At 30.4% G+C, this 15,345-nt stretch overlaps 1 long non-coding RNA gene across 7 annotated transcripts in view; it reads right to left on the bottom strand.

The window, feature by feature from the left end:
* LOC120890358 (uncharacterized) overlaps window positions 1-15,345 on the bottom strand; it is a 478,106-nt gene that overhangs the window by 159,673 nt on the left and 303,088 nt on the right. The window lies entirely within an intron of this gene.

Raw genomic sequence — 15,345 nt, 5'->3', positions numbered from 1 at the left:
TAACTTAATCTACCATTCTATCACCAAATCACTTTCATTTTGCAAAGCATTATTTATTTGCTTATATATTTTTTAAAATTTTCTCTTATTTGATATGTTCAAATTTATGTCTTTGGTTAGATCTCTAAGACAAGAGAAGAAATATGAATGTACATTATTAAGGCTTATATTTTAAGAAAAAAATTGAGAGAATGAAAACATTGATGGTTTCAGTATTTGCAAGGCAAAAGATCTCAGAGTGCAGAAACTTCAACTTTGGTTTAAAACTGTGTAGGTCAGATACTGTGATCTCCACTAACAGATATTTATCTTGAGAGGGCCTATCCTGATGCTAAAATGGATGTATTGTACAAATATTTTCCACACTGGAAACTCCTAACATTTTTTTTAAGTACAGATTAAAACAGAGCACCAAAAGAGTATTTATTTAGTTATTTATTTAGAGATTTTTTTTTGGTACTGGAGATTGAACCTAAAGTTCTCAACTATTGAACCATAACCCCTGCACACCTTTTTTTTTTTTTTTTTTTAAGACAGAGTCTCACTAAGTTGCTTTGGGCCTCACTAAGTAACTGAGGCTGGTTTTGAACTCAGTCCTTTTGCCTCAGCCTCCTGAGCTGCTGGGATGACAGGCATACACACAATGGCACTCAGCTCTAAAAAAGAGATTTTTTAGGTAAGGCAAGATAGACTGATACTAATACATCTTAATAAAAAAGTTGCTTAATTTGACTTTGGAATTCTGTCTTATGTGTAAACAGCTGAATTCAGCTCAGGAGTTGTTCCAAATGTAGGCCTTTACATAAAAGAAAACAATTAAGCTAAATGCTGATTTCCTTTCCAAATTTTAAAGATCATACCAGGTTTCATCTGGTGCTCCTTTCCCTTAATTTACTAAATAATAGAACTAGGGTGGGAAGGAGAAAGATTAATTGTGAGCATCATTCAGCTTTCTATGGTGAACAAAGTAATCCTTTATTCCAGAAAGGAAAACCAAGAAAACAAGATGATTGATTTCAGAAACAGGAGATTCCAGAATGTATATTTCATCTTCTCCCAAATGGATCTTGAATTTTAAACTAATCTCTTTTTCTTATGTGAACTTGAGCTATAAAAAGTAAAGTGGATTCTTTGAAGTGTTGCCCTAGTTTAATTAATATACTTAGAGAAAATGTAAATGGACGATTAGGCTGGTGAACTCTTTAGGGAATGTTGGTTTAAGTAAATAATGAAGCATTACTTTTCAATATTCTTAGAAACCTATCTGTTTTCTGTTGTGACTTTCCTGATGCTAAGATGTTGAATACTTGGTGCTTCATTAAGTGACATTATCCTAGAGAAGAACAGTATCTCAAGGAACATGGTTCCTTTCCCATTTCATTCATGCACTCCCACACTTGAGTTAAGCTCTATAAATCTTTATTTAATTGGAAGAGATCTTATTGATGTTCCTTTATTTAACAAACACTATGGAATAAGTTCCTTTATAATTACCAGTTAACAGATAAGGAAGAGTAAAGAATGTAAATGTTAAAGACCTGATAACTAGTAAGCAGTAGAGGGGAGATTTGATCTGATACCAATGTTCATTCTTTTCATAATTCTCAACTATAACTCCAAGAGGCAGTAGTAGCTGTTAGTGTTATTTTTAAAAGTATTCTTGCTATTATGGCTGGGCCTGGTAGAGCATACCTGTAATCCCAGCAGCTCAAGAGGCTGAGGCAAGAAGATCCAGAGTTCAAAGCCAGCCTCAGCAACAGTGAGGTGCTAAGTAACTCAGTGAGACTCCTGTCTCTAAATACAATACAAAAAGAGGGGCTGAGGATGTGGCCCCTGAGCTCAATCTCCAATGCCAAAAACAAAAAACAAAACAAAACAAAAAATTGTTAGCTTAAAACTATCTTTAATTTCTTTCTTTTGTGTTTTTGGGGGGCGAGGGGGGGCAGTTTGGGCTTTAAATATACACTTTGCTTTCTCCATACTCCTAAGTGTGTATTTGTTAGTAACTAAAGTGATTTTAACTGAATATTCCTGATGATTAGATAGAACTTTTCTGGTGATATATTGTCACATAGAAAAGGCAAAGGCAAAGGCTTGAATGTCAAAATCATAAAACTATAAATGAAAGAGTTATATTATTAAGTCAAAGGGGAAGGAACCTTTAGGACTAGAAATCTCCTGCTCCATTTTATTACACTAATTAAAAGGGGTTATACCCACCTACTAATGCTTAAAACATTTCTGTGTGCATTTTTTAAAAACACTAAAGTTTCTTAATAATAATAAAAAATATGTATATGTGTTCATTTGACATCCTAAATGTCAAAAATAAAATTCTTATTTTTATGAAGATATGGTTTTATATAATATCTTAAAAATATTTAAAGAAATAACTAAATACATAATACGCAATTATGTTTTCAAAAAGAAAATAAACCTTGATACAATACAAGGAGTCCAAATATAAGTTGGTATGGTTTTGATGCCTCAGTTATTGACTTTTTTTGTGTGTGTGTGTGTGCCAGGAATTGAGCCTAGGGGTACTTAACCACTGAGATACATCTCTAGCCCTTTTTATTTTTTATTCTTAGGGCGTATCTAAGTTGTGGAGGCTGGCTTTGAACTCGTGATTCTCCTGCCTCAGTCTCAAGAGTCCGCTGGAATTTATAGACATGTGCCACTGTGCCCAGCTTATTAAAAGATTTTTAAACTGTATTAGAAACTAAATTGTTAGTTCCTTGGTGACATGCTTCATTCTTTCATGGACCAGTTATAACCACAATGATAATAAGTTACCACATATAGTAATCATCAGAAATTTTTATTTTTGTTGATTGATAGTATTATAAAATGAACCTCAGTGTGATTTCTCTGAATATTTCAGTTTTAATTAAATGTGCTCCAAAACTTTAAGAATCTTTTAATCTCTAAGGAAATGACCCATGTTGAGAGGGGGCTATCCAGTCAGTCACATTCATTTACTAGGATAATTAAAACAATCATAATGATTTTTCATTCAATGTATATTTATTGAGCACCTGTCACATGTCATGTCCTACTATGCAACAGAAGCAGGAATTAGGTACCAGATGCATTATCAGGGTAGATTTCAAACACAATATCAGTTGATGACTTTGTTGAATTAGTTACCTTTTCCAACAGGCTCATAAGCAATTAGAGGTATGCTTTTCATTAAAAATTTCTCTAAGATTTGTGCTTTTTATTAAGTAAAGTACATGATTTTTAAAACATTATTTGCTTGGTTAATTTAATTTAGCCTATTTTATATTTTTAACATGCCGGTTCATTTCTGTTTAATATTCTCCACCAAGTTATAATCTTCATAGGCACAGCAATACTCACAAATGTGTTTTTAATAGAAGTATAGAAATGTGTATTCACTACCTAGAAGAGAGCCAAAATCTGACTAACAGCTCTGATTTTAATTCTTCCAGGGAGGATGTGTATTACTATAATATATAGACATTCTATCACATTATCTTTTCTTTTCTTGTGTGTCATTGCTATTTCACATCCATCAAAAATGAGTAGAATGAAATAGATAAATTTTGTAACATTTCCTTTTAAGAGTGTTTGATTTTATTGGTGATCAAAATAAATTTTAAGCCATAAAAGATTAATATATAGAGACTATCCCATACTTTTTGCATTAACTTTTAACACAATTCAATTTAGTCATGCATCACAATGGAATACTATTTTGCATCAATGAGCATCCCAAACTACAATGAAGAACTAGTTCTGCAGGGGAGGAGAACAATATTCCACACATGGTAATTTTCTTAGTGGGGGTTGGGAATTGTTATGGCCATATTCATCAGAATTGCCATTTGCTTTTATATAAGCTAAGCTTTCTTACAAAAAAGACAAGGTAAATCAAGTAAATATCAAATGCATCTTTTTCCTTAAAAATAAAACTTATTGATAAATTATTGTTATAGCTAGGAAGTTATTATAGACAGTAAGCCTTATGCAGTTGTAACAGATTAAAATTGGTTAAATATTTTGTACTTTATCACTACACAATTATTTAAGACAAAAGAAAGATGTTTCATTCTTTGATTTATTATAGTTAAATATAAATTTATTTTCTCTTACTAATAAATAAAACAATAAATATGAGAATAAATGATCAATGTACTACTTGTTATTCTTTATCAAACAAAAGGATGAAAAAATAGTATTTTCAGAATATAAATGTCAATGTTTCCAAATAATAATACATAAAAGTCAAATATATTGTTGTTCTTCCCTAGGAATCTTTGTACATTCACCAAAAATAGCCTGAGACTTACAATAAGGTAGATAAGAAAACAATCTCCTGGAACAAAATTCATTTCATATTTATATACAAACATATATATATTAAATATACATTCACATATATTTATATACATATGTGATAGTTTTGCTTCTATCTCTGCAAGCATGCTAGTTCTATGAATTATACTTATTTCTTTATGATCATGGTTTCTTTTTACAGCAGTTGTATTAAAGCATACAAAAAGAATTTAAAAAAACAGAAGACTAATAACTAGTATGGTATTTTAAAAATAAAATTCCTTATTTATTATAGCAAAAAAAATGACTTGTGTTAACTGAGGAGAAAAAGAAATAATAATGCTTCTCATGAAAAGTTTGAGTCTTTCTTAATAAGGATATGGATATGGAGTTGACATATTCAGTCAAGGATACCTCAATGGAGTTGCTTTAAAAATATCCTGAAGTAATCTACAGTGGTTTCCTTCCTGATCTCTACCTAGTTCTGCTGAATTCAGTGTAAATAAACATTTTCTTTTTAAAAATCAGCTTCTTCCTCTAAGTTGACTAAGCTGTGAACCTGACCTTACTACAAAGTGAGATCTGACCTACTCCAACCATTTTCACGGGTCAGTAAAGATCAACTGATGCAAGATGACATGTAGAGTTAAAGATGATAGTACTTTGAAGTCAACTATATTTTCACAAAACCAAAGCTACAGAGAGTAGTAGTATGACAAACAGCTATTTTTCAAATGTCCACATTAGTTTGTTTATTCAGAAGCCTTCAGACATTGCACACATTTAAAAATGTACTTAATAGCTAAGATAAAATTACAGGAAAAAACGCATTTCAGAAAGTGAGTCTTCCCTTCCTATTAGATGCAAATACATCTAATTAGGCAGAAGCACAGCAGTGGAATTTTGTTGTGTCCATTACATGTTTAAATTGTGAATAGGCCATCTATGAATTCATCTGAGGGGGAAGCTTTACTGCCAGCTGGTGTCAGAAATGAAATAGTTATCAGGCATTGTACGGTTGTCAAAAATAATAGCAAGGTTTAAGCATCATTGACCTTGGCCAAATTTGACTGGTTATTTAAAAACAAAAATACTAGGAAGTGGTGTTACTAGTTTTTAGAAGTAATAGGGTCTTTAAAATACAATTCCCAACAAAACTACAAAAGCAAATTGCTTACTATTTATTGTTGATAAATTTACAGATTTTAAGGAAATTTTGTAGTATAACAAATGTAAAAATATCAGTTTTAAAAAATATTTTAAGAAATATCATTAAGCATATACTCTTATGTGGGTTGTCGTTATCTGCCAAGATGGAATCTGTGGTCATAAAAGAGTGAAAAAAAATTTGTGCAAGACATCACTCAATCTTTACTTAACATAGGTTACTAATTATTTCACTGCTTGGGGTACAGGAGTATGATGTCTTCTCTCTTTTAATTTGTGCATTATGTGGAAGTGCTTTGTAAATTATGTTTAACATACCACTTTAATATTATTTATTTCATTTAAAGCAGTTGCTTATTAGCAAGTGTGAATAAAACCCAGATGACAATTCCAGATTGTTTATCAATACAGCCAATTTAATAAACATATTAATTAGCACTTGGGTAATGCACTTGATAGAAGCTAGTAAATAAATTCAGTAGGTGAGCATCTTAAACTAACTCAATAGGTTAAGAGCATCTAAATAAATCTTATTTTTCTACAATAAAGACTTTTTCAATTTTTATTAGTTATGTTTCTGTTTTCCTAGTGGAGTCAATCATCTTAAATTTGAACATTGTCACATGTACTGTGGTATTGTCTAAAATGTCACAGAATATAATATGAAAATTACTTTCTCAGCTCACTCCCATTACTTTACAACAAATCCTTATCCCTATTGTCAAAATATTGGGTCATATATTTTGCTCATATCATAAATGGATTTATAAGGTTAAATATGTTAGGATCATTTGAAATTGTTCCATATGAAAGACATCAGGTTAATTATTTTGATTTATAATAGAAAATGTCTGAATTCCAGAAGTTAAAGAAAAATAAGAAATTGACCATTAAGTTAAAAAAACGAATATTTTGACCAACCTATATTTATAGTTACACACATATACTAAATAATGAGAACAAAGAAATGATAACTAAAAGGTTAATATTTTAAGTAATAATTATTCAATATCTACTTAGAATAATTCATATTAATCCTCTTTTCCAGAAACTATTTCCATTAATAACCCAGAAATACCGACTCTTTACTTTACCTGCTTCAAATATGAACAAATTTTGATTAGCAGAGGCCACAATATCATATAGCCTGTAGTGCTATAATTAAAACAATCATATTTGAATATTTCATCTATTACAGAGAAAGCAATCATATTTGAATATCTCATTTATTATAGAGAAACAGGATATCATATTTTGGGTACCAGAACTACATTACTACATTTGAAAAATTATGTGTAACAATAACCAGAAACAACCTAAAAATGTAGTAACATAGTAGAATGAATAAATAAATAATGAAATAATCACACAGAGAAATACTACAAAGTAAAAAAAAAAAAAGAACCACCTAGTGATATATGCAATATGGAGATTCACAGACAAAATATTCATAAAATAAGCCAGGTAAAATACATATATACTGTGTGATTCTATTTATATGAAATAAAAAGCTGATAAACTATAATGACAGATGTCAAGTGGGCATGAGTTCTCTGGGATGCTGGAAAATTTTATATTTTGATATTGGAGGTAATTAAACATGTATATGCATATGATCACATATGTACATATGTGTAAAACATTAATCCTACTGCATGTTTTAAAATATTTTAAATTTTCTTACATTCTCTTAAAAAAATTCCAAGGATCATCTATAATTTTTCAGAAAGAATGCTAAGTAGGTATTCTTTAAAAATGCATTAAAATATAATTATCAGATTATTATGATTATTAGATTATGTATTAGAATATATAAAGTCAAAGATGAAATTATAAACTAGGAACTCTTAGCAGTATAGCTTTACAGAAACAATAATTCATTGGCAGGTTTATAACCAATTATATTCAATTGATACATGTAATTGATTTATATGTAATGATATACATAAATTATAAATAATAGATACACGTGTGTGTGTGTGTGTGTATTAGTCTTTTCCACATTGTCAATTAAGGCCCCTTGTGTTATGTTTCTGTACTGATGAACTTATTAAAAAAAAAAAGAGAGAATATTTTCTAGCTATCACAAATGGCTATACAGGACCAAGCACCTTATGTAGAGGAAGGAATGTAAAACTGGAAGGAAGATCTGTGATCAAAGCCATCTCTCTAAGCAAAAATGTTATTATCATGAACAAAAAGGCCAATTGTGGCTCAAATGTCACCATTTTCTCCTGCATAAAATAAGGGAGTTGGAGAAATAACATTCAATGAACACAGTTCTGTGATCAATGAGTCAATGGATGAGTGCTAGAAAAGTGATTTTGAATCAAACTGTTCAATGACCATCAAACTAGCTTGAATTAGAATAGCCAGCATTATGAGAAACAATAACAAAAAAATAAGAAATTTACAAGATGTATTTTATGTCATATCTTCATTTATCTTTTAGTTTATTTCTATCAACAGAGGCTAGAAATCTAATTTTTAAAAATAGTCACCAACAACTGGTGTATAACACCATTTTCTAGAAGCACATCATATGGAAAAATTCTAAATTTTAGAGTAAACACATACCATGGCCTAGTGGGAAACACCTGTTTCAGAGCAGTTAAGAGCTTCAGGCAGGAGTCTGAGATTTGTTTCTGTGGGATTCCATAATAGAGCACAGCATGGCTGGTGTAGGTGGGCATGGTTAAAATTCACTGAATGTCTTCAATTTTTTATCTCTTCATCTATAATAATACCTATGCCAACAAAATAAATTTATGCAATTTTATGACAGAGATGTCATCCTCCCATTATGCTATTCCATGGTTATTATTTTGAAACACTGATGTGCCAAGAAACCTCACATTAGAAATGCAATCCTTGGGATTGGTATGATTACATGACTGGTGTAACTCTACATCATGTACAACCAGAAGAATAGGAAATTATGCTCCATTTATGTATGATGTGTCAATTGCATTCTACTGTCCTGTAAACTAATTAGAACAAATTAAAAAAAAAAGAAATGCAATACTTGTTCATAGATATTTTTCAAGAGAAAAACTGCCTATGACCAGAATTGCTTTGTTGGTCACTGGCTCTTGCTTAACTTAGAATAAAAATACTTCAAGAAAACTACCGTATGAAGGGTCTGCAACTCACCTCCATTCTCTACATACTGGTGGTTGATTTCAATATTTTTAGAATCCTTGTTTCTTCAATTGTTAGAAATAGAGAGAAAGGTAAAGAGTCAGATCAAGATAGAAGAGGAGTAGAAGTTGGAGGATTATATTTGACTAGGAATTTAAGAACTTTTACCTATATAAGCTCAGAGATTTATCATCATTGATCCATAAGTATTTCAATGTCAATTTGCTTTTCTAAGAGTATTAATGATACAGTTTCTAAAACTTGACCTCAGAATATCTTGGATCTCATGGTCCATGATTATCAAATATGCAGTGCAACAGGTAATAGTACAGGCACCATTAGCACAACTCCAAAACCTGAGATAATTAATTACGCACTCTAAGCTTCCCATTGTACAATGAGATACTGTCATCTTCCCCACCTTTCATGGTTGTGGGGCAGCTTATTATTGAAATACTAGTGGATTGATTATGATAAATCCCTGGGCTCACATAAGGTAAAAGAGTTTTAATTCCCTGATCCAGTACAGTCTCCCTCTTTCCACTCTCCTCCTTTTATTATTACCATGCCTCCCAGAAGAGTCTTAGGAAAGCTTGATTATTCTTAGCTGCATAGAGTCTATTTCAAGTCCAAAGAAATTTGGTTCCTTAACCAGATTCTTCATCTTTCACAATCATATTAATGACAATAGTTTGTTGTTATTGGGTGCTTAAGTAGCTTGAAATAAAATATGTGAATTTAAAAAAAAAGTTGATTTTCCAGAAATACAGGTTCAAGGTTGCTATGGCTTGTATAAGAGCTCTCCATTTGTTAGAAGTTTGGTCTCCAGAGTGTCACGACTGAGAGGAAGGAGAACCTTCAGAAATTAGGGCTTAATAGGAGGTCCTTAGGTTTTCAGGAATGTACTCTTGGAGGAATTTTGAGATCCCAAGTCCTTCCTCTTTCTCTCACTTTGCTTTCTGATCATGAGGTGAATAAGTTTGTTGTGTGCTCCTACCCTGACATGCTGCCTTATCACAGGCTCAAAGGAAAGGGAACAGTCAATCATGGACTATAATCTTTAAAACCATAAGCCAAATGACCTTTTGTCCTTATGATTTCATTAATTCAGGTATTTTGTCATAGAGATGGAACTCTGACTAATGCAATGGTCATTGTTTATAATCTAACCTGCAAAAAGTGTTGACCAGTGTTCCACATTTAAAAAAAAATTATTTACAACTTACTCTTGATGTTTTCCTTAACATTATGTAAAGAAAATATAAAAAGTTCCCTCTCTCAAATGTACAATCACTCACTCTCTCTCACACACACCCACACACACACACACCCCCAAAATCACTCCACTTTATGAACATTCACATACATATTCTTTTTCCAACTATATCAGAATAATTTTGTGTGCTATCAGGAAGTATATAATATAAATAGAATAAAGATTGGTTCTATACAAACAATATGAAATTTTATAAACCTATCATAAGTTTTGTTCAGTTATAATTTCCAATATTTCAATGATTCTACTACTACCTAAATAGAAATTGTCTTAGTAATCATAAGCATTAATTCTCTTCATCTGGTAAATCTAGTAATGATATTTCCAATCCAATTTAAAAACCATTAAGATGTAGTGACTCTTAAACCCATTATAATTTAGCTCATTTTTGCAAAATGTTGTTGAGAAGAAAACAGCTGTGCATTTGAACATCTGGAAATTACTTTTAATTGCACTTTTCTCAAGTGAGAAAGGAGACATTCTACCTGCAAAACGTTATTTGTATATCTAAGCCTCACAAGTGCTACTAAACACTTTTGCTTTATATATAATTTCATTTTAGGCAACACAATCTCATCTTATTATCAATACAGAACTCTATGTGTTTTGTGATTTTGACCTTCAGTAGGGATTTTTATTATTTATTTTATGTTCTTTTTAGTTATAAATGACAGTAGAGTATAATTTGGCATATTTATACAAATCTGGAGTACATCTTATTTGAGTAGGTTTTAAGATGGAAAATGGAAATTTTAAGATATTTGATTACTGTTATTTACTCGTTTAAAAGTAGAGAATAAATTTCACAGATAGACAAGCCTCATTCTAAAAGTTGAAAATATTCAAAAAATATTGCATCCATATTTGGAGAACAAATTTCATAGGTAGAGAAGGCTCATTCTGAAAGTTGAAGTATGTAAATAGTATTACATTTACATTTAATGATTTGGATATTGAAAATTTAAATAAACAGTAATAGGAGGTAGCTTAACAGCTTACATTTTATCTAAGACCTATTTATTCAATAAATCAGTCCTTGATCTTGAATCAGGAATATTGAACTACTGATTACTAAAATCAATTACTGCCTTCTAGTAGCAAATTCAGTTTCCAAATTAAATTTGTTGGCATGAAAATATGTCAATAGAAAATGGTATCATTCTGTAAATATTCTGAACTGATTATAACTGTTTTGTCTGCCAAAAGTACAACTCATTCTTTGTTTCTATATCACCGTTGATTCATTTCCTGACAACTGAAGATGTTTTAGAAGTAGCTAAGTCACACATCAGTAAGAATTTCTTATGTACTTTTCAAATGTTCAGCTACCTTAATGTATATTAAATTGGCTACTGATTAAAACAAACAAACAAACAAACAAAAAACCTCTGTAGAGAACATTTTTGAGTGGAACCTAGGAAAAGGGAAGAAAGAATATGAAATCAGGTTAGAAAGCCATAGCATAGGCAATAGTATATACCCCAAATTTTGAAAAACTGCTGTACCATCAAAGTCCTCACATCTAGATTACCTAATGAAGAAAGTAATTGAAAATCGTTATTTTAATGCTTTTAGGGCTTGGGACATAGCTCAGTGGTTGAGCACTTGCCTAGCATGCAGCAGGCATGGCAAAAGAAAAAAGAAAAAAGAAAAGAATGTTTTTAAAAAGTAATTTGTGAGTAACCTGTCAAGTATAATCTGAATAAAAGAAAAACCAATCTCTCAATTTGGATTGCAGAACAACTGCTTCTATCATTGTTTAAATATTTTTGACACAGCATGTATATTGACATATACAAAAAACACAATTTATTAACTCACAAGTAAAATAGGCATATTCTTCAATTTTTAGCAACATGACCTTTCATACACAACTGTCCATTCTTCAGGAAAGTGCCCAGTTTAAGGCAAAATGAAAAACTAATTATCTTTGCTAAGGCTGAGTTAGCTTGGTTATTATGCTGATTTGTCCAACTGAATGAGCTGACCTACCCAAACTATGATTTTTTTTAAAAAAAATCATTATACATAAAAGAACATTGCTTCTGCCAAAAAAATCCCATCACAGAGCCTCCAGTGAACAAGAATGAGTGTGTTCTGCTGTGACTTCTCTTTTCCTGTAGAAATATCTGGGATTAGTGATATGGAGCACTGAAACAAGACAGGGATTTAAATAAGGAAAATGACTGTAGGTACCTGAAACACCATGGAGCCTACAAACTGGACCAACATCATCTCATTGCCACTTTCCCTGTAGTTCTTCATGAAGAGTAAATGAAAGCCTATCTCAGAGCCCACTGTATATCTTTCCAGTGTGTTGTTTATGTAGGATACCAAGTTGCAATTAGTTGCCATAAAAATACACCATGCAATTAATCTCAATCTTATTCTCTATTTTCGCTTTAAAACTGAAGTCCACAGAAATCCCATATATTCCTCACATTTATATAAAATTCAACTAAAACAATCCACTCCTTTCATATTCTTTGAAAATAGTAAAGAAGTAGGTGGTCTTGTGAAAGAAAAAAAAATTGGAAATATTTTCAGACATTCTCCCTTTATATATTGACCTCGTGTCAGTGAGAAAAATGGAAAGTAAGACACTGACTGCTTGGTTTCACACTAGTTTTAAAGAGATGTTAGGTAACATTTCAATAATTGCAATGTAGAGACAATGATAGATTTAGAAAATATTCATTTTTAAGCAAATTGAAAACTCAATTTTTTTCTAAAAGTTAATAAACCTTTAAACTCTATAATAATCAAATATTTAGAATCACTCCATCAACATGTCAATGACCTCTAATTTATGTCAAATAATCTAGTGCTTTAAATTATCCAAATCATCAGATTTGTTAAAATTGTTTCTCACTGATTCATATATTGACTCTGAATAAGAAACTTAAAGTTTTTTCCAGACTAATATGAAATAAGAATAAATTTAGAGGCAATCATCAGACTTTTTATCTTAATGTTCGCAAGACAGATGTCTCAGAAACATAGGTCAACAAATACTCCTGAACACATAAATAAAGAAAAGGAAAAAAAATCTTATAGCATGAAAAAGAGGACCTTTGCAGATCTCTTCATCTTGAGAGAAGAGTATGTAGCATGTCAGAAATCATCATTGTTTAAATATATAATAAGTGAGGTTACTTATAAAATGAACTCTACCATATTTAAAAATGCTATTAATCAGCAATATTTACTTTATGATAATTTAAAAATTAAATCAATCTAAAGTAAAAAAAATTGCAACAAGTGAAAATCAATCCTTCTTTATTTGAAAAAGACTTAAAATCAGAGAACATTCTTTGCATTCAATAGTGATTATTTTTAAATCAAGGCACATTTTAAAAATTATTTGGCTGTCTAATCTATAGTCATATATTAGCTGCTTGGAAATATGTCTGTTGTTTACCCAATAAAAGAATAAAATTCGATAGTTAATGCTATAGGGAAAGTCTGATAAATCCTATAAATATTCAATTAATGCTCTAATGTTTTAGGATTTATTGTACTAATGAACTGACAAAATGTTACTATCAAGAGTTTATGCAAAATGCATTACCTTTTTTATTTTAGTCATACTTTCTCTAAAACAACAAAGGTTGGCATCTTAACATGCTTTTCTTATCTGCTTCTGTTACTGCAAATCCAAGATCATCTTGCCCATACTAATCTTTTATGGCCGAGGTCACTGAAGTTGTGCCAAAATTCAATAATGATGTTCAATCTAATGTAGCAATGCACTTATCTCATTGCTGGAATGTAGACCATTTAGAGCAAAGCACTTCATTGAAATGATGAAATGCTCACCTAAAATGCCCTCTTGTAAACATTTCTCACACATTAAAAATTGTAGATAAAATACTGCAGTGTTAAAGCTTGCTCTTCAACACAGAATAAAAGTTGATAATTATTTAATGCCTCTTTTAATTGGGGGAAAGAAAGTATTTTATGTGCCTGATGTATAATTGAAGGAAACAAAAAACCTTCTCACATTAAAAAACGATAAAGGTCCTTAATTTAAATTGACAACCACAAATGAATTTAACTTTTTCTGAGAGTGAACTTTGCACATTGTAAAATGGTATCAGTTTTAAAAAAGAAAATGAGAAAAATAATGAATGAAAAATCATTTTACTCTTCACAAATACGAAAAAATCAACAAACATTAAATTTTTTTAAGGAAATCCGTTTCTGAATATTAGTCTTAAAAATGTTAACAGAGAAAATGTAATCAGGAAAACTAGCTGATAATTCAGACAAAAGCCTACACTATGGAAATACTCAGTTTCAACTCATGGGCCCAGCAAATGAAAGTAACTTTGTTAGCTATTACAATACAGAATTTAACTTAAATTGTTCTCAATGCTTACTTAATTCTACCTCAAATCAAAAATATTTTCAGTAATCATGTATGCAATTGTTTTTTCTGAACCCACAAACTAATGTATAAATGTATTCTAAGAAAGCTCTATTTTTAGTTGCATTTACTTTGCTATGGCCTGTAATTAACAATAATAACAACAACAAAAACCTATAATTTTCAGTTGAAATATTTCTCAATAAATTTTAGAGAAATATTCTGCAGTTTCAAGTGATAAGTAAAATGATTGATTCAAAGTAATCAAAAATAAAAACAGAATTGGAGCGAAAATTAGAAAGGAAATAGAATTCAAAATAATTTTTAGGTGCGAATTGTGCTAAATAAAACAAACTATCTTATTTTTCCTGCACCTGTTTCATGATAGTAAATGTAAAGTGTTTTGTTTTTATTCCAGATATTGAAATATCTACCTATGTTAACATCTTTTTAATTAAAACAAAGATTATATTAGGTGAGAATTCAACTGTGAACTCACAAAGAGAACCTATCCAGGTAAATTTCTATTTAAAGCCATTCATAACTTCTATGGATTTTAATATTGACCAATATGATAATTTCAAATACTCCTTGCCTCAATCCCACTAATAGCAAGTTGTATTCAGTATCATAATTCTGTCCACTTTACTATAAAAATTTATATATGTAATTAAATTATGAATTTATGTACACACATTTAAATTGACCTGAAGGGAATCAAGATGCATTTTCTAACACATAAAGTTAATTTTCAGTTTGTTCTATTACTCAAATTAGCAATATTTTCATATACAGTGATAAATATATTATAAACATACCTGTTAAGGTAGATTTCTCTTAAAGGATAATACATTTGGCTTTCAACAATATTTTAAAGAGAAACATGACTAATTTTAAGTAAAAGATAAAGTTGTACTCTAGATTATAATAGGCACATAAGGCCGAATTCGTATTTAGGATAATCATAAGAGGATTTCTTTAAAAAGAACAGAGCAACTGGATTTTACTTTTCTACTTTGAACCGAATTATCCTGCAGTTGTACTTATGTTTAATGTGTAAAGATATTGCTAAAAATAGCTACACAAAACA

This window comes from Ictidomys tridecemlineatus, chromosome 3, assembly GCF_052094955.1.
Source record: "Ictidomys tridecemlineatus isolate mIctTri1 chromosome 3, mIctTri1.hap1, whole genome shotgun sequence".
In the NCBI taxonomy this organism is placed as follows: Eukaryota; Metazoa; Chordata; class Mammalia; order Rodentia; family Sciuridae; genus Ictidomys; species Ictidomys tridecemlineatus.
This window is presented reverse-complemented; position numbering and strand designations above follow the sequence as displayed.